At 37.7% G+C, this 22328-nt stretch overlaps 1 protein-coding gene and 1 long non-coding RNA gene across 4 annotated transcripts in view; both read left to right on the forward strand.

Moving 5' to 3' along the window:
* The window catches only part of LOC306881095 (ceramide synthase 2-like), a 385605-nt gene that overhangs the window by 299573 nt on the left and 63704 nt on the right, over positions 1–22328 (forward strand). The gene's annotated exons all lie outside the window — the stretch shown is intronic.
* LOC306880805 lies at positions 7077–10023 on the forward strand. The gene is made up of 4 exons (XR_013785105.1): positions 7077–7148; positions 7802–7856; positions 8393–8982; positions 9651–10023. It is a non-coding gene; the product is annotated as an uncharacterized lncRNA (long non-coding RNA).

A 22328-nucleotide genomic window follows, 5' to 3' on the forward strand; every position in this document is an offset into this window, starting at 1 on the left:
ACGTGGATCATTCATTTCTGTTGTTTGCACCTAAATCAAACACATTTTTTCAACTGAAGAACAGGACCGAGCTACGGGCCTTCTTGTGTGTGAATGAGACGTACTGTAGAGTCCATTTGAGTTCATGATGAATACTGAGAACTAACCGTTTACACGCCCTCGATATCTTCTCATGTGACTCATAACATGAGCTGAGATTTTATATTTATTCATGTGAACTTTACATTTGTGACTTAAACTTAAACTGGTTCCTTGCAGCACCTTATATTGTAAAAAAATGATGTATATAAAGATTATTGGAATAGCATTTCAGTTTTTCTACCTCAGGATATATAATTTGATTCAGTATTACACTGAAAAAAATGGGTGTAGACACTACTTTAACTCAGAAATTGTGGTTACACTTTATTTGAAAGTCCTTGTTACAGTGTAATTATACATTTAAGTACTGAGTAAAATTAATTAACTACATGTATACTTACTATATGGTTAGGATTAGGGTTACTTGCATGTAATTATGCAAAATGTATTGCTATTATAATAGTAAGTACATGTAATGTGTAACAAGACACCTTAAAATAAAGTGTTACCGAAATTGCTAGTAAATTTCACCATGAGCCTAATTACAAAGGAGCAGTAACACATTTTAAAATGGAGAGATTCAAATTGTATTTTCCTGTAAAAAAATTATGTAATAGTCTATTTACAAAAAATAAAAAAATACAGTGTACTTGCTGTTTTTTTTCATTATTTGTAATATTTAATAGAAATTTAAAAATAATTTTTAGTTAAGTAAATAATGTACTTTTTTCAGCACATTCGTCTTCTTTTTTTTTTTAGCTGTTTTTGAGTCGAATAGCTTCTCAACAAGACACACGCGTGATTCAAGGAGTTTAAACCCTGCAGGACGAGGCACAAACTGAACTTCAATACTTTTAGAGGACTGGTTTCATTATTAAACCTATGAGCGGTAATTCTAGTGATCCTCTGCAATGATTCTTCAAAGGCTTTGGGTTGTAAAACCCTTTTTGTGACCTTTTTAAGACTGTAGTGTGCTCGTTGGCGATAGATGGATGCTCAGTGGCACGCTGTGCGGTTTAACGTTGGCTGCATGACACTCATATGTGTACTTTCAGAAGTGCTGCTCAGAGGAAGCGGTAGAGAAAGTTTGTGATTGCAAAACAGCTGCAGTGTTCCCTGCTCACACACTTACACGGCCCAAAGGATGACTCAACTGGTTTCATACATTGTCTTCAGACTTAAAGATTTAAAAAAGCACTGACTAACAAGAAGCTTTGGAACTCTTGAGGTTTCACCTGATACTGTCAGATATTTCCATCTCACCTCAACGGCTCCTGAGCATCTGAACTGCTGAGTCTGACTTTTTTTTTTAACAGAAACATCAGAATTCTGATTCTGACTCCATTTCTCTCTTTCTGTTACTTTGTGTCTGTGAAAGCTCAGAGGAAAATGTTATTGATCGTGCATATAGTGGAGTTCAGTTCCCAGATAGCAGACGGATGTGGGCCACTTCAGGCATTGATGCGGCACTGGTGGCCTTCTTATGGCCCGCATCAAATGTGTCTGAGCCTGAAGTGGCCCACATGTAAAATGGCAAATATGGCCCAAAAAATGTAAATCACATCTGGGCCATTTTAGGCAAAGATGCGGCACTCATGACAATGTGTAATCTGAATCTGAGCCTAAAGTGGCCCATATGATAGATAATAAACATGGCCCAAATATGACAAACCAAATGTGGGCCACCTATGGCAAAAACGTGGCACAATTGACAATGACTAATCTGGATGTAAACCAAATATGGCCCACATATGTTTCAGCAAATGTGGCCCAATTATCTTAAAACATATCTGGGCCAGGTTGGGCAAAGATATGGCACAGTGGCACTGGCTCATCTGGATGTGAGCCAAAAGTGGCCCACATATAATCCTGAAAATGTGGCCCAGTTATCTCAAAACATATCTGGGCCCGGTTTGGCAAAGATATGGCTCAGTGAATACTGGCTCATCTGGATGTGAGCCAAAAGTGGCCCACATATAATGTCGCAAATGTGGCCCAGTTATCTTAAAACATATCTTTGCCAGGTTTGGCAAATATATGGCACAGTGGCACTGGCTCATCTGGATGTGAGCCAAAAGTGGCCCACATATAATGTTGCAAATGTGGCCCAGTTATCTTATAACACATCTGGGCCAGGTTTGGCAAAGATATGGCACAGTGACCACTGGCTCATCTGGATGTGAGCCAAAAGTGGCCCACATATAATGTTGCTAATGTGGCCCAGTTATCTTATAACACATCTGGGCCAGGTTTGGCAAAGATATGGCTAAGTGACCACTGGCTCATCTGGATGTGAGCCAAAAATGGCCCACATATAATGTTGAAAATGTGGCCCAGTTATCTTATAACACATCTGGGACAGGTTTGGCAAATATATGGCTCAGTGACCCCTGGCTCATCTGGATGTGAGCCAAAAATGGCCCACATATAATGTTGAAAATGTGGCCCAGTTATCTTAACACACATTTGGGCCAGGTTTGGCAAAGATATGGCTCAGTGACCACTGGCTCATCTGGATGTGAGCCAAAAGTGGCCCAAATATAATGTTGCAAATGTGGCCCAGTTATCTTATAACACATCTGGGCCAGGTTTGGCAAAGATATGGCTCGGTGACCACTGGCTCATCTGGATGTGAGCCAAAAGTGGCCCACATATAATGTCGCAAATGTGGCCCAGTTATCTTAAAACATATCTTTGCCAGGTTTGGCAAATATATGGCACAGTGGCACTGGCTCATCTGGATGTGAGCCAAAAGTGGCCCAAATATAATGTTGCAAATGTGGCCCAGTTATCTTATAACACATCTGGGCCAGGTTTGGCAAAGATATGGCTCGGTGACCACTGGCTCATCTGGATGTGAGCCAAAAGTGGCCCACATATAATATTGAAAATGTGGCCCAGTTATCTTATAACACATCTGGGCCAGGTTTGGCAAAGATATGGCTAAGTGACCACTGGCTCATCTGGATGTGAGCCAAAAGTGGCCCACATATAATGTTGCTAATGTGGCCCAGTTATCTTATAACACATCTGGGCCAGGTTTGGCAAAGATATGGCTCAGTGACCACTGGCTCATCTGGATGTGAGCCAAAAATGGCCCACATATAATGTTGAAAATGTGGCCCAGTTATCTTAAAACACATCTGGGCCAGGTTTGGCAAAGATATGGCTCAGTGACCACTGGCTCATCTGGATGTGAGCCAAAAGTGGCCCACATATAATGTCGCAAATGTGGCCCAGTTATCTTAAAACATATCTTTGCCAGGTTTGGCAAATATATGGCACAGTGGCACTGGCTCATCTGGATGTGAGCCAAAAGTGGCCCACATATAATGTTGCAAATGTGGCCCAGTTATCTTATAACACATCTGGGCCAGGTTTGGCAAAGATATGGCACAGTGACCACTGGCTCATCTGGATGTGAGCCAAAAGTGGCCCACATATAATGTTGCTAATGTGGCCCAGTTATCTTATAACACATCTGGGCCAGGTTTGGCAAAGATATGGCTAAGTGACCACTGGCTCATCTGGATGTGAGCCAAAAATGGCCCAGATATAATGTTGAAAATGTGGCCCAGTTATCTTAAAACACATCTGGGCCAGGTTTGGCAAAGATATGGCTCAGTGACCACTGGCTCATCTGGATGTGAGCCAAAAGTGGCCCACATATAATGTTGCAAATGTGGCCCAGTTATCTTATAACACATCTGGGCCAGGTTTGGCAAAGATATGGCTCAGTGACCACTGGCTCACCTGGATGTGAGCCAAAAGTGGCCCACATATAATGTTGCAAATGTGGCCCAGTTATCTTATAACACATCTGGGCCAGGTTTGGCAAAGATATGGCTGAGTGACCACTGGCTCATCAGGATGTGAACCAAAAGTGGCCCACATATAATGTTGAAAATGTGGCCCAGTTATCTTATAACACATCTGGGCCAGGTTTGGCAAATATATGGCTGAGTGACCACTGGCTCATCAGGATGTGAGCCAAAAGTGGCCCACATATAATGTTGCTAATGTGGCCCAGTTATCTTATAACACATCTGGGCCAGGTTTGGCAAATATATGGCTCAGTGACCACTGGCTCATCTGGATGTGAGCCAAAAGTGGCCCACATATAATGTTGCTAATGTGGCCCAGTTATCTTATAACACATCTGGGCCAGGTTTGGCAAATATATGGCTCAGTGACCACTGGCTCATCTGGATGTGAGCCAAAAGTGGCCCACATATAATGTTGCTAATGTGGCCCAGTTATCTTATAACACATCTGGGCCAGGTTTGGCAAATATATGGCTCAGTGACCACTGGCTCATCTGGATGTGAGCCAAAAGTGGCCCACATATAATGTTGCAAATTTGGGCCACATTTGGAAAATATACGGCACAGTCAGCATTGGCTAATCAGGGTGTAAGTCTAACTTGGCCCACATTCGAAATATGCCCCCCAAAAATGTAAACCTACGTGGTAAGTCCATTTCTGGCTTAGATGCAACACTTCTGACAATAGCTAATTTAGCTTAAAAAGGACAGACTTTGAAACTGCCTTGAATTTTTTTTTAACAACATTTAACAATATTTTTTTGGTATAGATGCAGCAGGCACTTAGGCTGTGTGTCGTGTCCACCAATGTGTTTTTTTTTCACGCGACTGGTGTGTTTATTCAATTGTTTTCAATGGGAGTGCCGCGTTTTTAAAACGCCATGCATTTTTATGGCTATAAAGCGCTGAACACTCAGCGTTTTTTATAGATCGGCGAGAGTTAAAGAATGTTAAACTTTGGTTAAAACACTCATTACTGTCACTTTCTACCAGACCGTCCAATCACAATGGAGGAGGGGCGGGAAAAATACCACACCGACCAAATGTCACAACATTCTTTCTGTACAACATCAAATAGCAGAGTAGATGGAAAAATTATATTTCTGGTTTCCGAACATACGTGTCTATACCATATGACATCCGTACTATACAAACATTATTATTATACAAATTATCAGCGAAATCAGTTACAAGTAAACTGTGCTACGGATATTCTGTATAGCAACAAAGCGTCTCAAAAAAAAAAAAAAAAAAAAAAACAACAACAAAAACGCTGCACTGCCAAAACACTTTCAATCGCCCACAGCTAGGCGTTTTCAGTAGATTGCCTAGCATTTTCGGCTGGCTAAAAACGTTTTGGTGGACATGTCCTTAGGCTGGATGTGAGGCTACATGTACTTACATCTATAACATATATGCTATTGCTGACATATGTTTTGTAGGTAGAGTGTCTCGAAAAGTTCAAGTGTCTAAGTTCAAACTTATGAAGAGTTTTTTATGGTTTTGGGATGTGCAAGAAGATACTTTAGTTGCTGTTTGTGCAAAGCTTGGGGCACAATGATTTTGCCAAGTACTGTATCAACATATTTTTGTTGATCTTGGAACATCATTCCTGTCCATAAAAATAGTCCTAACCCTAACCCTACAATCAGAGGGAAATGATAATAACACTGATCTAGAAGCATGGTTGAAAGCCTAAACTTGGCATAACTTCAAACTTCAATTCTAATTGGTCGATATGAATGCTGTTCCAGGATCAATAAAGATGTTGAGCCAGGAACATGTTGTAGCCTACTCGGTGAAACCTTGCTTATCTTGCTAGCAGTGTCATATAGGCCTAACTTCTAAAGCAGACACGGATAAACTTCCAATGAGGCCTCAAGATGAGTTAAAATTATGACAAATTAGTCAATCAAGATATTTCTTATTATTTGGCTATTTTTATAACAAATGTACTGGATTTGTTGTGGAGAATAGGACTATAAGGAGACATTGAAGTCAAAAAGGTTGTGATTCACTGTTCCTATGTGTCTCAAGTGACCCCACAAAGGGTAATATTTGAAACCCCCTTAAAATATTCAAATATTTAAAAATAATCCAATTAAAATATTCAAATATTGAAAATATATTAAAAAAATAATATTTAAAAAATGAAATAAACATATTTTAAATAAATAAATAAACATTTAATTTTATTACATTCAGGGTTCTCAAGTTTGATCAAAATCTTGATGCGGTTAGGGGAGGAGCCCTAATGGAGCCCCAATTTTACCCATTGTTCATAATTAACCAGCACAAATTGAAATTATAACAATTGGTAAATCTGATAAATGACAGAGCAATTCATCACATTAAAAATACTCTTTAATGTTATATTTCAAAATGACAAATATACACAAATTACAAAAATATAACAAATTGCTCAAGAGTACACACTCCAGCTTATGAAATGTGTTTTGTGTTGTAAGTGTTTGTTGCACATTTTGATGCCTTGATAACAGGGGTAGGGGGCTCCCAGACATTTTCACTGTCATAATGGATGACAGTGTTCCGTCCAGAGCCAACCTGTTTCTAGTTTTGGTTTTGTTCAAACCTATCTCCATCAGGACGTGTGTTCGCGCGATGTTGTTGGTTGCCTAGTAACGAACGTACAGTGGCCGAGAATGTTCCGTCAACTTTGTTCGCGCATCTATGTTGGCTATACGTGCTGGCAGCAGGAAACGTCACTTTGGCTGTATCCGAAATCGCCCCCGGTTGGCATTGCCTTTTCAGCGTGAGAAATACACAGCGTGTGAACTGGTTGAATTGCGTGTGTCTCACGCCCACATTTCTGGCTTAATATAATTTACATTTATACAACTGTCATTTTTAGGCTATAAATAATCTTTCTTAAAGATAAAAAATATATAATTTTAATTGACATTATAATTGATGAAATACGATTAAATGAACGACAAAGCTCTTGTGAGAAAATATTATTATTTTGATAATTAACTTTTTCAGCCCCCTGCATTCATGAAAAAAAATTCACTTTTTTTTGCTTCAGCTTACTTATTTATTAGAGATACGATCTCTATTTTGTTTATAACAAAATATTTACTGCATTTGAAGTTGTCTTTGAAAAAAAAAAATCAAACTGATTCGGCCCTTTAAATTTAAACAGCCGTAAGGCGCGAAAAAGGCGCTCGAAACCAGAAGGATTGTCGGTTGGAGGGAGGACGAATACAACAAACAATCAATCAAGGTAAGATCGATACATTTATATTTTCTTAGCGATTGCTTCGTTATATCCATGTTGTATGAGTTAATGGAATAACTTCTAATTTCGAAGTAACATTATTTTGGCAGTTTATAGCTCTAAGCTAGATCTATTATGGTTATCGAATGCGAAATGAACAAGTATCGATTGAACGGCGCGCCAATACATTTAGATTTGCTCATGTTGCTCCGATCTTGCCAACCTTCAGTCAGTTCTGCACGGTGAAAGTATTTAACTCTTGTCTTATTTTGGCACAACAATGAAAAATGTATATATAATAGCCTATAGTGTAATTTTTCATTCATGTTTATACATTGGGCATACAGTAATACTGCAGTAACTGCACTAGTTTTATTACTTTGTGACAGCATTTTTCGTTAACTAGCAATAATGCACAAATTACTACATGCTTTTTCTTAAAATAATAGCTTTTTTGAGATGATTACAAAGTAACAATAGCCTAATAGATATTATTGAGCAAGTTGGTTCAGGTATTATTACTCTATGTATTTCACATTTTTAGTATACCCTAGTAATTTTAAAATTAGTTTGCCTGCTTTTTTTTTTTTTTTTTTCATTTAATGTTTTGAGTCAGGATGTTTTTCACCTTAATAACACATTGATGTGATTTGCTACAGAAAACTGCTGGTGGAAATAAAATGCTACAGTTTAGAGTTCACTGTCACCATTAAGGTAAGCTGCTGATACATTTCATGTGGTACAAAATAAAAAAGTATCAAGGAATTTTTTTTTTGTTTTGTTCGTTTATATAAGCTACAATTTAAAAGTGTAATTTAAAGTGTAAAACTTAAAACTTTAAAGTGTAATTATTATTTTTAAACAGTTCTTATAAATACATACAGTATGTAATTCCATCAAAACATTTTTTTGAGGTGACTCAATCATGATCATGAGGTGACTAAAGATTCCCAGTTCCCAGCCATATTATACAATGATTTATTGCTTGTCTTTGTTGAATAATACAGAAGATAAAGAGCTTAAACAACTAGTATATTAAATCACACTATTAGTAAAAAAAAAAAAAAAGTAAAAAAAATAATTTTTAAATAAAAAACACATTTAGATTATTTTCCAAAATCGTTCGACTAACATTATTACTTGTTTGGCCTCAAACTCTGACCATGATGACATTGTGTCACTACTAAAAGAGATTGAATCTGATCTTAGATTTGTTAGTCTACCTCTACTCCGTGTGTTTCTCTGCACAGACCCTGTGCACCCAGAATGCGATCTTCCCAGATGTCCTTCATCTCCACCCGAAACCGCTTCGCCCCCCTCCGCGAGACGGAACGCGATGCTGTGATCGTCGGAGGCTCCATCGTCCGGCACGTCCGTGCTACGTCAGCTGAAGGTAGAGTGCACACTAACTGTTTCCCCGGTGCTCGTGTTCTCAATGTTTCTGCGAATGTTTACCCGCGATCCTGAAGGGCAACGAGAACATCGGTGCTGTCGTGCTGCACGCGGGGACAAACGACATCAAGCTGCGGCAGATGGAGACACTGAAGAGGGACTACAGGAGCCTGATCGAGACGGTACGCAGCACATCGCCCGCGGCGACGATCATCGTGTTAGGACTGCTTCCCACGTATCGACAAGGAAACGAAAGGTTCAGTAGACTGTTTGCTTTAAACGAATGGTTATTGTCATGGTGTAAAGAACAGAAACTGCTCTTTGTTAATAATTGGAATCTTTTCTGGGAGCGTCCTAGGCTTTTCCGTGCTGATGACCTGCACCCCAGCAGAGTCGGAGTGGGATCCTGTCGGACAACATCTCCAGGACGCTACGCTCCATCTGACTAGTAAGCCAGCTCTCAAATAACTGCCATGAGGACTTTTGTTCTACCCACTTAAAAGATAGAAGTACTTGCGTTGTCCAATCTATACAGACTGTGTCTGTTCCCCGAATAGCGAGGTCTAAATATAAATTTAATGCAGGATCTAGAAAAAATCTGACCGTGATTAAACCAGAAAAACACAAAATAAACGAACAAAAACTATTTTTAAAGCTTGGGCTCCTAAATATTAGATCACTCGCACCCAAAGCAGTTATTGTAAATGAAATGATCACAGATAATCATTTTGATGTACTCTGCCTGACTCGATAAAACAAAAACAACAAGCAGCCGAAAATGAATAGTGGAATAAAGTCGTTATTTTTGTTTGTTTTTTTGCGCACAAAAAGTATTCTCGTCGCTTGATAAACTTATGGTTGAACTAACATGAACAAACAGTGAATGACTGTAACATTAAAAAAGCTTAATAAATAATGCAGTTCATGTTAGTTAATACTAGTTAATACATTAATTAATGTTAACAATTAAGGCCTTAGAGTTACCAAACTGTTTAATACACTGGTAGTTCCAGTCCATTTTTTCCCCATTCAGTATTAATGTGCTATTGCTATTAAAACACTATTGTAAAATCAGCATTCAACAGTGTATTTTGTTTTTGTGTGTATCCAATAAAGGCTTGCAAGATTGCCATGATGACGCAGATGGGCCAGCCAAGGTGGTCAAATTCTTTAATTTTGGATGGCTCCATTTGCCAATGTCTTCTAGTGTGTTTACTTCTGCGTTGTCTGTTTTTTTTTGGATGACCAACTGGAAACATGTTTTGTTTTGTTTTTTGTTTAGTTCTAAGATGCTTTATATGCACATATTTTGTGTTTTTATTATTATTGCTATTTTTTTTTTTTAGATTGCTTTCCAGTTTTGAAAATGGAAACTTGCACTTGGTTGTTCTTTGACAATATTAATAAATAATGCAAATGTTTTCAGAAATGTGTTTAAATCATCTGTTGTAACTTCTCTTAACATAAAAAGGGGGCATTTTTAAATTTCTCTTTAGTTTATATCTCTTAGTGTCAATGATATGGCACAGCATGCACACACAAAAACACACAGTTATGGTTTATTTATGTAATTCTTGGCTAACATGCGGCTGAACAACTGGCCTACTTGTGGAGCAGATCTGCAAACAGGAGTGCATTGCAAAAGTGCCACCATTCCATGCTGCATGAGGAATGTTGGGAAAGACCAGGGTTTGTATAAAAATCAACTGTGGCCAGGTGTGGTTTATTTGGTTTGTTGTTGGGTTACATGTGGCATTGCTATGGCTTAATTGTGGCCCAAATCTGGCAAGCAGGAGTGGACTGCCTTAAGTGCCATAATGTTCATCTGGCCCACATACCGCGTGGAATGATGGCACTTGGGCGGTCCGCTCCTGTTTGCCAGATTTGGGCCACAATTAGGCCAAAGCAATGCCGCATGTCAGCCGTAAACAAAACAAATGAAGCAGAACTGGCCCACATCTGGCCCAGACACCAAAATTGCTGTGGCCCAGATCCGGCCCACACTTTACGTTTTCATCTGGCCCACATACCGCGTGGAATGATGGCACTTGGGCGGTCCGCTCCTGTTTGCCAGATTTGGGCCACAATTAAGCCATAGCAATGCCGCATGTCAGCCGTAAACAAAACAAATGAAGCAGAACTGGCCCACATCTGGCCCAGACACCAAAATTGCTGTGGCCCAGATCTGGCCCACACTTGACATTTTCATCTGGCCCACATACCGCGTGGAATGATGGCACTTGGGCGGTCCGCTCCTGTTTGCCAGATTTGGGCCACAATTAGGCCAAAGCAATGCCGCATGTCAGCCATAAACAAAACAAATGAAGCAGAACTGGCCCACATCTGGCCCAGACACCAAAATTGCTGTGGCCCAGATCCGGCCCACACTTGACGTTTTCATCTGGCCCACATACCGCGTGGAATGATGGCACTTGGGCGGTCCGCTCCTGTTTGCCAGATTTGGGCCACAATTAAGCCATAGCAATGCCGCATGTCAGCCGTAAACAAAACAAATGAAGCAGAACTGGCCCACAACTGGCCCAGACACCAAAATTGCTGTGGCCCAGATCTGGCCCACACTTGACATTTTCATCTGGCCCACATACCGTGTGGAATGATGGCACTTGGGCGGTCCGCTCCTGTTTGCCAGATTTGGGCCACAATTAGGCCAAAGCAATGCCGCATGTCAGCCATAAACAAAACAAATGAAGCAGAACTGGCCCACATCTGGCCCAGACACCAAAATTGCTGTGGCCCAGATCCGGCCCACACTTGGCCAGTTCTGCTTCATTTGTTTTTTTTTTACGGCTGACATGCGGCATTGCTATGGCTTAATTGTGGCCCAAATCTGGCAAACAGGAGCGGACCGCCCAAGTGCCATCATTCCACGCGGTATGTGGGCCAGATGAAAACGTCAAGTGTGGGCCGGATCTGGGCCACAGCAATTTTGGTGTCTGGGCCAGATGTGGGCCAGTTCTGCTTCATTTGTTTTGTTTACGGCTGACATGCGGCATTGCTATGGCTTAATTGTGGCCCAAATCTGGCAAACAGGAGCGGACCGCCCAAGTGCCATCATTCCACGCGGTATGTGGGCCAGATGAAAGTGTCAAGTGTGGGCCGGATCTGGGCCACAGCAATTTTGGTGTCTGGGCCAGATGTGGGCCAGTTCTGCTTCATTTGTTTTGTTTACGGCTGACATGCGGCATTGCTATGGCTTAATTGTGGCCCAAATCTGGCAAACAGGAGCGGACCGCCCAAGTGCCATCATTCCACGCGGTATGTGGGCCAGATGAAAGTGTCAAGTGTGGGCCGGATCTGGGCCACAGCAATTTTGGTTTCTGGGCCAGATGTGGGCCAGTTCTGCTTCATTTGTTTTGTTTACGGCTGACATGCGGCATTGCTATGGCTTAATTGTGGCCCAAATCTGGCAAACAGGAGCGGACCGCCCAAGTGCCATCATTCCACGCGGTATGTGGGCCAGATGAAAGTGTCAAGTGTGGGCCGGATCTGGGCCACAGCAATTTTGGTGTCTGGGCCAGATGTGGGCCAGTTCTGCTTCATTTGTTTTTTTTACGGCTGACATGCGGCATTGCTATGGCTTAATTGTGGCCCAAATCTGGCAAACAGGAGCGGACCGCCCAAGTGCCATCATTCCATACGGTATGTGGGCCAGATGAAAGTGTCAAGTGTGGGCCGGATCTGGGCCACAGCAATTTTGCTATCTGGGTTATGTTTCATTTAGGTGTTAACCTCTTTGCAGCAATTTGGTCTTGAAAGAATTTGATGAGAAATGCTTGAGTTCATATTGAGTATTTTTGGGCTGAAAATGTCCTCAACCTCAGGCCATTCAAAATGTGGATGAGTTTGTTTCTTCATCAGATTTGGAGAAATGTAGCATTGCATCAGTGTCTCAGCAATTGATGCTCTGCAGTGAATGGGTGCCGTCAGAATGAGAGTCCAAACAGGTGATAAAAACATCACAATAATCCACAAGTAATCCACACCACTCCAGTCCATCAGTTAATGTCTTGTGAAGCCAAAAGTTGTGCATTTGTAAGAAACAAATCCATTAAGACGTTTTTTTTTACTTCAAACCATTGCTTCTGGCTAAAATATGAGTCCATTATCCATAATATTCCTTTCTCCAATGAAAACGTGGTCTGGTCTGAATCAGGAGAGAAATCTGCACAGATCAAGCACCGGTTACAAGTCAAAACAGCTCTAAACAAATTTTGATCTGAGAGACAATGGAATATGGACTTTTTCACTAGAGGAAGCATTATTATGGATTATGAACCTGACCTGGTTTTGGCCTGACGCAGCTTTTGGCTTCATAAGACATTTACTGATGGACTGGAGTGGTGTGGATTATTGTGATGTTTTTATCAGCTGTTTGGACTCTCATTCTGACGGCACCCATTCACTGCAGAGCATCCATTGGTGAGCGAGTGATGCAATGCTACATTTCTACAAATCTGATGAAGAAACAAACTCATCCACATCTTGGATGGCCTAAGGGCGACTACATTTTAAGCAAATTGTAATTTTTGGCTGACTTACCAGTATAAACCATCACAGAACTTCATGCTTTTCATGAGACAGATTGTGTTTTTAATTGTTTAATAGGATAAGATGAACTAGTGATGCATCTTTTAAGTAGAAACATCTGAGAAGCAGATTCATGCTTTCTCAGTTGTCTCTATGCAAACAGAGATCTCACGCATGATATTTCTGCACTCTTTGTTTGCTGATTTACATATTTCCCATCTGTAATGAGGGCAGCTCTGTGGCTCGGTGTGGGCGTTGAGGGTGGCCCGGGACGGTTTTTACAGCGTGTGTAAAAATGTTGGCATTGAACGAAGCCACAAAGATGAGCGTGTGATTCACTTTCCTGTGTGCATGTGGCTTAATAAACATCCGAATACCAAAACACAAGGTACCCCTCGCTTATTCTATGCCGACCCCATCATCAGACGGCCATTTTTAGAGCGCGCCGGAAACATCTCGCTTGGGTGTGGCGCGTAACTCCAATCCCACTAATGACGGGTTGGTGGGGGATTGTTCTGATCTAGCAAACCCAAAGTTTAAGGAACTTTCCTTCTAACTTTAAGATGGAAAAGACTCGATCGGCCGTTTCCCAAGCACACACATTACTGTACGTCCTCACGATACGACCACCAGGAGAGAAAATGGATGTAAAGTGAGCATGCGTTCCTTTAAATATCAGGCCACCCACTCAAAGACTAACAGAGGAACATCCTGAACGTGTGTATTTAAAGGTGAACTCTTTCTGTCTTGTGTTTGCTCACGTATTAATAATTTTATGAGAAGTACTTCAGACGTCTCGGAGGGATTCGTACATGTGGAGCTAAATGCAGCAAAGGGCAAAAATATACTGTAGATATCAGTTCCAAACTAGTAAGGACACATTTTTGGTTGTTTTTCAATGGTTTTAAAGGGATAGTTCAACCTAAAACGAAGACTTTTGTCACCACTTGCTGTTTGTTCACATTATTGTCTGTGGAACATGAATTGAGATTACATTGAACTTGGACTGTGATTTATCCCAGCAACCTCCAGAAAAGACAAAAAAAGCACCATAAAAGTATCATAAATATTGCCCAAACTGATCAAAAGAGGCAGTAAAGACATTTATAATGTTACAAAAGATTTCTGTTTCGAATAAATGCTTCTTTTGAACTTTGCATTTATCAAAAAGTCCATAAAAATATGAAGCAGCACAACTGTTTTCAACATTGATAATAATCAGAAATGTTTCTTTAGCAGAAAATCACCAAAATGACTGCTGCATTATATTACAAGTCATATTTTAGCTTTATATGAGAACCAGACACAAAACACAAAGCTACACTGTATGTAAATGTTTGTAATTTTACAGAAAAATACTGTAAAAATACTAGTGTAAAAACCTGTTAATTGTAAGTTATAGTACCAATTACAAATAATTGGTAAGGCAAATAATTTTGCATGCAATTGCGTAAAATTGCAAATAATTTAAAATGATATTATATGTAATTTTTCTGTAAAAATACTGTTAAATTGATGATTTTTGGAAGAAAATATATTAATTTTATGAGAAGTACTTGATGCGTCTTTCATACATATATGAACCAAAGCTGTTGGCTGGCAAATCTAAACCAAAATGAAGCAAAAAGCACAAATATACCAGAGATTTCAGTTCCAAACTTGTAAGTAAATAGTTTTAATTGTTTTTGAATATCCTAAAAGGGAAAATATATTTTTGTGTTCCACAGAAGAAAGTAACACGGGTTTGGAATAAATAGTGATTTTTTTTTTTTTATTCAAAAATAACATTTTATTTTAATTTAATTTTTTAAATAAATAAAATTATTATTATTATTATTCAATTTTTTTTATTATTATTTTTTTTTTTTTCCTTTTTTGGATGAACAGTCAGACAATCACCATTCAACCTGCTTTCTAGGTGACCGTGCATTTTCCGAACACGGCGTTTATGCCATCGTCCCCTTTTAGCCGAGGTGACTCACCGTGTCGCAGTCTGGTGTGAAGGAGTCATAGGTATCCGTGATTCCTACGCGCTGGGCTTTTCTTGGAATGTGCTCCGGCTGTAGGATTGTTCTCCTTCCTGACCCTCAGCAGTCCTTTTGTCTCCGGAGCGACGTGTGCTAATTACAGAATTCCACCAGCATGCCGAGGCCGTTCGGCTCTTTTGCTCCCATAAAGGAACGGGCTGGGGATATATTTGGACCTGTAGCTATGCATTGCCCTTGCATAAATGACAGGAAGATGCTGACACATAATTGTACCATTCTGAAATGCCCCACATACGAGACGCCAAGTCAATTCCAAAAGCTTAATTGACTATAATGCCACGAGTCAATTGTAGCCTTTTCGCTTACAAGGTGATGTTATCACAGACCTACGTTTAAAAAGTAAACCACATGACCTCATTCATGTAGCCTGACCACCTTTTTATAAAGTACTTGATTAGTTATGAAGGCCTTAAAGGGATAGTTGAATTTTTGAATGCGATTTAAAAATGTTTTGTTTTCTGCTGAAGAAAAAAGTCAAGAAAGTTTGGAAGAACATGAGGGCGAGTAAAAGATGATAACATTTTTATTTTGAGTGAACTAATCCTTTAAATATAAATGTCATTCAGCCATACTACTATTTTAGCAGTATGCAGTATATACATTATTGTTCAAAAGTTTGGTGTTTTTTTTTTTTAAATAATTTTATTCATCAAGGATACATTAAATCGATAAATACTGACAGTAAAGACATTTATAATGTTGCAAAAGATTTCTATTTAAAAAAAAAAATCTTTTTTATATTCATCAAAGAATCCTAAAAATGAAATGTATCACAGTTTCCACAAAATATATAAAGTAGCACAAGTGTTTTCAACATTGATAATAATCAGAAATGTTTCTTGAGCAGCAAATCAGCATATTAGAATGATTTCTGAAGGGCCATGTGACACTGAAGAAAATTCAGGTTTGATCACAGGAATAAATTACATTTTAAAACATATTCACATAGAAACCAGTTATTTTAAATTAAAATAATATTTCACAATTGTACCGTTTTTACCAATTCCACTACCATTTGAAACAAACACACAGAAGTATAAATTAATTGTACTGTTTATTACAATCTGGCCAATGCAGAGTCTTCTGTACTAAATGAAATGGTCAGAACGTAATGGTTAATGGTAAGTTTCCTTTCGTTCAGCGGGCCAAAGGATGGTCTCTCCACGCTGTAGGTGAATGACAGCGGTTCAGCGGCCATGAGAACATCTGTGTGTTTTGTGAGTCAGTTTTTCTGCCCTGCGTTTACAGCAAGTGCTTGTGAAGTGACTCAGAGCGGCGGTGTAACTCAGCAGAGGTCTGCCGTTCCTGTGAGCTCACCGCCGGCGTGTGCTGTGAGATCGGCGAGCGCTTCGGCTTTTATACCGCCGCTCAAAATAACCACCCTCCCATTGGCTGAGAAAACCGCTCTCGTTGAATCACACCATGCCAATTAGACAGTGACACTTCCTGGCCTGTGAAAAGATGTTTCCTGTTGATAGAAGGTGCTGGAGAGCGAGAGCGGCTGCAGCCTCCCGCCGTTTTCCTGGACCTCGCTGTTGTTTCACAAACACGCTTGTACTTCTGCAGTCGGTGGACATGAAAGCATTGTTATTGACGTTTTATGTTCCAGGAATATTTGAAGGCCATTTTTTGTTTGTGCTATTTGCTAAATCAAGTGTCACTATGCTCATATTAGTGTTAGTTATGTGATGAAACCTCTAATGATAGCCTGTAACCGTAAAAAATAGTATGCGGGATTTAATTGGAAGGTACTATTTTTTTTTATTTTTTACATTTATTTTATTTCAGTTATGCATAGTACTTTTTTTTTCATTTGTGCTATGCTAAGGCAAGCATCACTATGACTAGTGCTCATATTAGTGTTAGTCGTGTTAGTTACAACCTCTAAAACCTGTCTAAAATATTATTTATTTTATTTTTTATTTTAATATAATATATATTTTTTATTTTAAAGGCAATATATAGTGTTTTATTTTTAATAGTATGGAATAATATTATTTTATTTTAAATTTATATTTTTTATTTGTTAATGTGTTTGTTATAAGCTCTAACACTAACCTCTAATATTTCATTATTTTATTTTATTTTATTTGTTTGCTTTGTTTTGTATTGTTTTAATAGTATGTATACCATTAATAATACATTTAATTTAATTTAATTTAATTTAATTTAATTTAATTTAATTTAATTTAATTTAATTTAATTTTACATTTTTTTTATTTTTTGGAAGTATGCAGTAGTATTTTATTTTATTTGTTTTGTTTTGTTTTAATATTTATACCATTAATAGTACATTTTATTTTTTGGAAGTATGCAGTTGTATTTTTATTTAATTTTAATTGTTTTATGGACTGTAGTACTGTATGTACTTTTTTTTTATTTGTAGTGTTTGCAAAATCATGCATCACTATTACTAGCATCTATACTTGATGTTAGAGATGTGCTCAAACCTTTAATAGTAAAGTGTGAGTGTGCACATCGTCCTGCAGTGTTTGTGCTCCAGACATGAACAATTCCTTAAATAATAATTACAAATATAATTACATTGCATTTTTTATTCCATAAATGCATTATTGATTTAGTCTGAAGCTATAGTGAAATGACATTGTCTGGCGTTTGCACTGGAAAGTTCAGTCGTGCCGCAGGAAATCACACGCACACAAACACGCATTAACATTGTGTGTGTTTAAACAGCAGCAGGTTCATGCTTTCATATGCATGTAGAGACGCTTCCTCTGTTTGTGCTGAACAGTGGAAACATGCTGTCTGAACAAACACTCATGTCCTCACAGATGTTTGCCATGTTTAGACGACATATTCTCATCATGTTCAGAATACTATCACACTGGTGCTGTTTCTACAGTATTTATACGTATAGGATGCATAGAGCATCCAGATTACATTGGGCAAAACTTTTGTCCATTTCTATTGTGTTTGAACTGGAAGCTATATCAGCTGCATTTTTTAGCATCTCCTTGTTTATTCACTGTTTGACTCTTATTGTTATTTATTTTGGATATGCTAAAAAATATTGTATGTCACGTGACACAACATAATGATGTCACGTGAAATCCTTATAATTACATATTGCTCCACATACTGTTTTACAAATAGCTAGACTTCATTGGTTGCTAACATTTTATTTTATTTATGCACTTTTTGTCTTTTTACTTTTGTGCTGTTTGTTAAGTCAAGAAACTAGTGCTCATATTATTGTTAGTTATTTGTTGAAAGCTCTGATGAAAACTTTATGTACACACATTATTTTGTTTTGTTTATTTTATGCACAGTATTTTGTCAAGCATCACTATTACTGGTTCTCATTGTTAGTGATGTGTTTATTATTTTTTTGCTATTTTATTCTTTATTTTAATTTTGCCCAATATTAACTGTATTGTTTTGGTGATCCTAAAGCTCGATGAATTCTCTTTTCTCTCTCTCTACAGACTTTCAGTTCTCCATTATGCAGTATTGCATTACCATAAACTCAAATCAAGCCTCAGGAAGGAGGGGAATATTTAGCATCACCACTAATCTACAGAAATCAGATTTACTTCAAACTGTCACGTCATTGACTTTACATTCTATATAAGGACAGCTAATGCTCATTACACTTTTCACCATGTGTTTCCAGATAAACCTTACTGTGCATTAAGGCATCTTCTGCTACAAACGTGTTTTTTGCATCTCGGGAGGCGTGGACACTTACAGTAAGCACTAACATTAGTCACTCCATTTTCTCTCGAATTCTGTGGTTTTATTTGCGTAAATCGGTGTGTTACAATCTCCTGCACATTCTCACAAGGTCTGTTTATCAGATTGTCATCTGCATTATCTCTGGATCGTTTTTATGCAATATGATGCAAGTAATAAGCAAAAGTGGGATGTTTGGTAGCTTTGATCACTGCCAATCAAAGAGCGTGACTTCTTCACACAATCAGAAGAGGTTTATGGTGGTTGTGAGGAATTTTATCTCTACTGCATAATAGTTGTGGTCACCAAATATTAAACAACAAAAACAAATACTCCTTTTACTGTTAACACTGTGGCCTGTTATGGTTTCTGTAATATGAAAGCTTAATAACTCTCATAATTCCTATGGTGAGATTAACAGGAGCAGGAATGACATCAGATTTAGCATTTGTTGGTTTAGCTATTTATTTTTACCTAATGTTTAGGTTATTTTTTTTACCCTACTGCAGAAATGTCATGGTCAAGACGTGTTTGGAGGCTGACACACAGAAACACCGGGGACCAGACGAAATCTAACTGAACAGACATGGCTTAAATACACAGGATAATCATAGATAATTAGACAAACACAGCTGGACAAGAATGAACTAATAATGACACTAGACAAGGACAGGAAACAAACCAAATATGGAAACATGAGGGCGGGAAACAAAACTGACAGCCAAAAAATGTATTTGATTAAAAATATAGTAAAATACAATAAAATGTGAAATATTATCATTTAAAAGAACTGTTTTCTATTTGAATATATTTTAAAATGTAATTTATTCCTGTGATCAAAGCTGCATTTTCATCATTATTACTCCAGTCTTAAGTGGCATGTGAGAATTTCTGATTATTATTAATATTTAAAAAATATATATTTTTTGTGGAAACTGTGATACATATTTATTTAAGGATTTTTGATGAATATAAAGTTCAAAATAAGAGCATTTATTTGAAATAGAAATCTTTTGTGACATTATAAACTGTCACTTTTGATCAATTTAATACATCCTTGATGAATAAAAGTATTCATTTCTTTAATGTGAGTAGCAGTGACCTCCCATAATTAGAGTAAATATGAGACTCCTTTCTCATAAAGTGACACCAATGCATTATTAATTGCTGTTGGACAAATTGCAAAAACCTCTACAATCTTCACACGTTATCCTAAAGAGCGTGTTTGACATGAAACAGTCAGTAGGTCAAACAGAACTGGCTCTGTGAAATCTTGGACCTCTTTAAAAAAGCAGCTCTTTCTCAGCAGCAATTGCTTAAAACACCTCGTTCTAGGAAAAAGAATGTGCGCCCTTGTTCCAAATATAGCGTCTTTGGTCAGCAGAGTTTCTCCTGGTTGTGGCTCTGGGAAAGGAGGCTTTTGATCTGGGTCAGGCCCTGTGTATGTTGTTTACTCAGGGCTCGAGGCAGTCGAGGGCCCCATATTCTGGCCAGAACTGCGGTCGCACATACTCAAGGCCGAGAGGCCGACCACAGACTGACCAGAAGGACACAATCCAGAGCTCAGGCATGTTAGAAACTCGTTAGCTTGAAGTTCCACACAACGACTTAAAAAAAATAAAGGTTCTTCAGTGGCTCTGTAGAGCATTTTAGAACAATTTTTATCTGTACAAGGTTCTTGAGGAGCTATATGGTTCTTCGTATATATAAAAAGTTCTTAGTGTTTCATTATGGGTTCTTCAAAGCATCAGTATATGGGGAAAAGAATTACAAAAATAAAAGTCCACAAATGAGAATTTACATTGTCAGGAATCATAATGGACTTTAAAAAGGACCTTAAATATATAGAAAAACCCCATAAAGACGTTGTGGTATAGTGACATTATTTTCAAAGCGATTAAGCACATTTTTATCCCAAATGTCATTAAAAAAATCTCATTACCATTAGTGTAATGTGGAAAAATAATCATATTTTTTTAATATATTCTTAAAGTATTTATATATTATTATACTGTTTGTTGTGCTGCCTTTAATTTGTGCTGATTTAAATTACAAAAATAATTAAATATTTATTTATTTATTTTCCTTTTGGGATTGAATTTGACGTGGACACGTTTTTGTGATTTCTTTCTTTCTAAAAAAATTTAATTAATTCATTTTAATAATGTAATATATTTAATTAATTCTTTGTAGATAAAAAAAGTCCTTAGTGTTTAATAATAGCATAAATAAAATAAAAGCATCAGTATATGGGGAGAAGAATTACAAAAATAAATGTTTACAAATTTAAAAAAAATTTTTTTTTTACACATTTAAAAAAATAATGTTTTTTTGTATATATGTATATATATCTATATATTATCCCAAATGTCATTTAAAAATCTAATTCATGTAATGTCAAAAAGTATTTTATTTTTATTTTTCTGTTGTTGTAGTGCCTTTAATTTATGCTGATTTAAATTACAAAAATGTATTAAAAATTTCTGAAAACAAATATGTAATAAAATATGTATTGAATAATAATATTTATTAAATATGTAATAAATAATAATGTTTTTTTCCCCTATGATTTTGGGATTCAATGTGACCTGGACATGTGTTTGTGCTTTCTTTAGACTGAGATCCATCAGTAAAGGGGGATGTGTGGGATCATATATATTTTCCAAGTTGTTCCCATCCTCACAAATCCCTGTAATTACTGTAAACATGAGCTATAGAGCCAAGTCGTGCGTTGTTTCCAAGCACATGTGTGTTGCAGCTGCATGCTAAAATTCATCTCTAAATGTGCTTTTATAGGCACAGCAGTGAAAGTTTTTCTAGTTCATTAAAAAATGTCAGTTGTCCTGTTTTTCAGGTGCTGGTCAGACTCGGCTAGAGAGAGCGTAATGCCTTTGGACGTGTGTGTATGAGATTACACAAGATCCTGTAACTCTGGGCTGTGTCTTTTAAGCGTGCTCTAAATAAGTCATGATAGCATGTGTAACTGATACACACAAATACAACACGGTGATCTTAATTCTTATGTATTTTTGTGGGATGAATTCTTTCGCCTCTTTCCCAAACACAATACAGTGACTTACATCATCAGAAAACACAATGCATGTTGAGTCAGTGACTCTGATTAACTACTTACAAGCAGGATGTGTGTTTATCGCCGTTTCACAAGGAAGATGATGGTGATTAACTTTTACTGATCAGAGTTTAAAAAAGAAAGGCATTTAACACGCTCCATCAGATTGTGTAAGACGCTTGTGGTTAAAATGATGAAAAGAGGAGGATTTACTGTGTGTCATGTAGAATCAAGTCAAAAGGTCAAGTTGGTCAAGTCTCAAGAAAACTGGGTGAACATGTCCAGGTCGTTTTTCACCATAAATCAATTGAAAATAATGTGATATATTTTGCATAAAGAAAATGAAGTTAATGAAGGGCTTTTTTTGAACTGTAACATTAAAGCTCATTTCCCTTCATAATGTTCATGACTGTAATGTGTTTTACTATTGAGTTT

This window comes from Barbus barbus (assembly GCF_936440315.1).
Source record: "Barbus barbus genome assembly, chromosome: 15".
NCBI classification, from domain to species: Eukaryota; Metazoa; Chordata; class Actinopteri; order Cypriniformes; family Cyprinidae; genus Barbus; species Barbus barbus.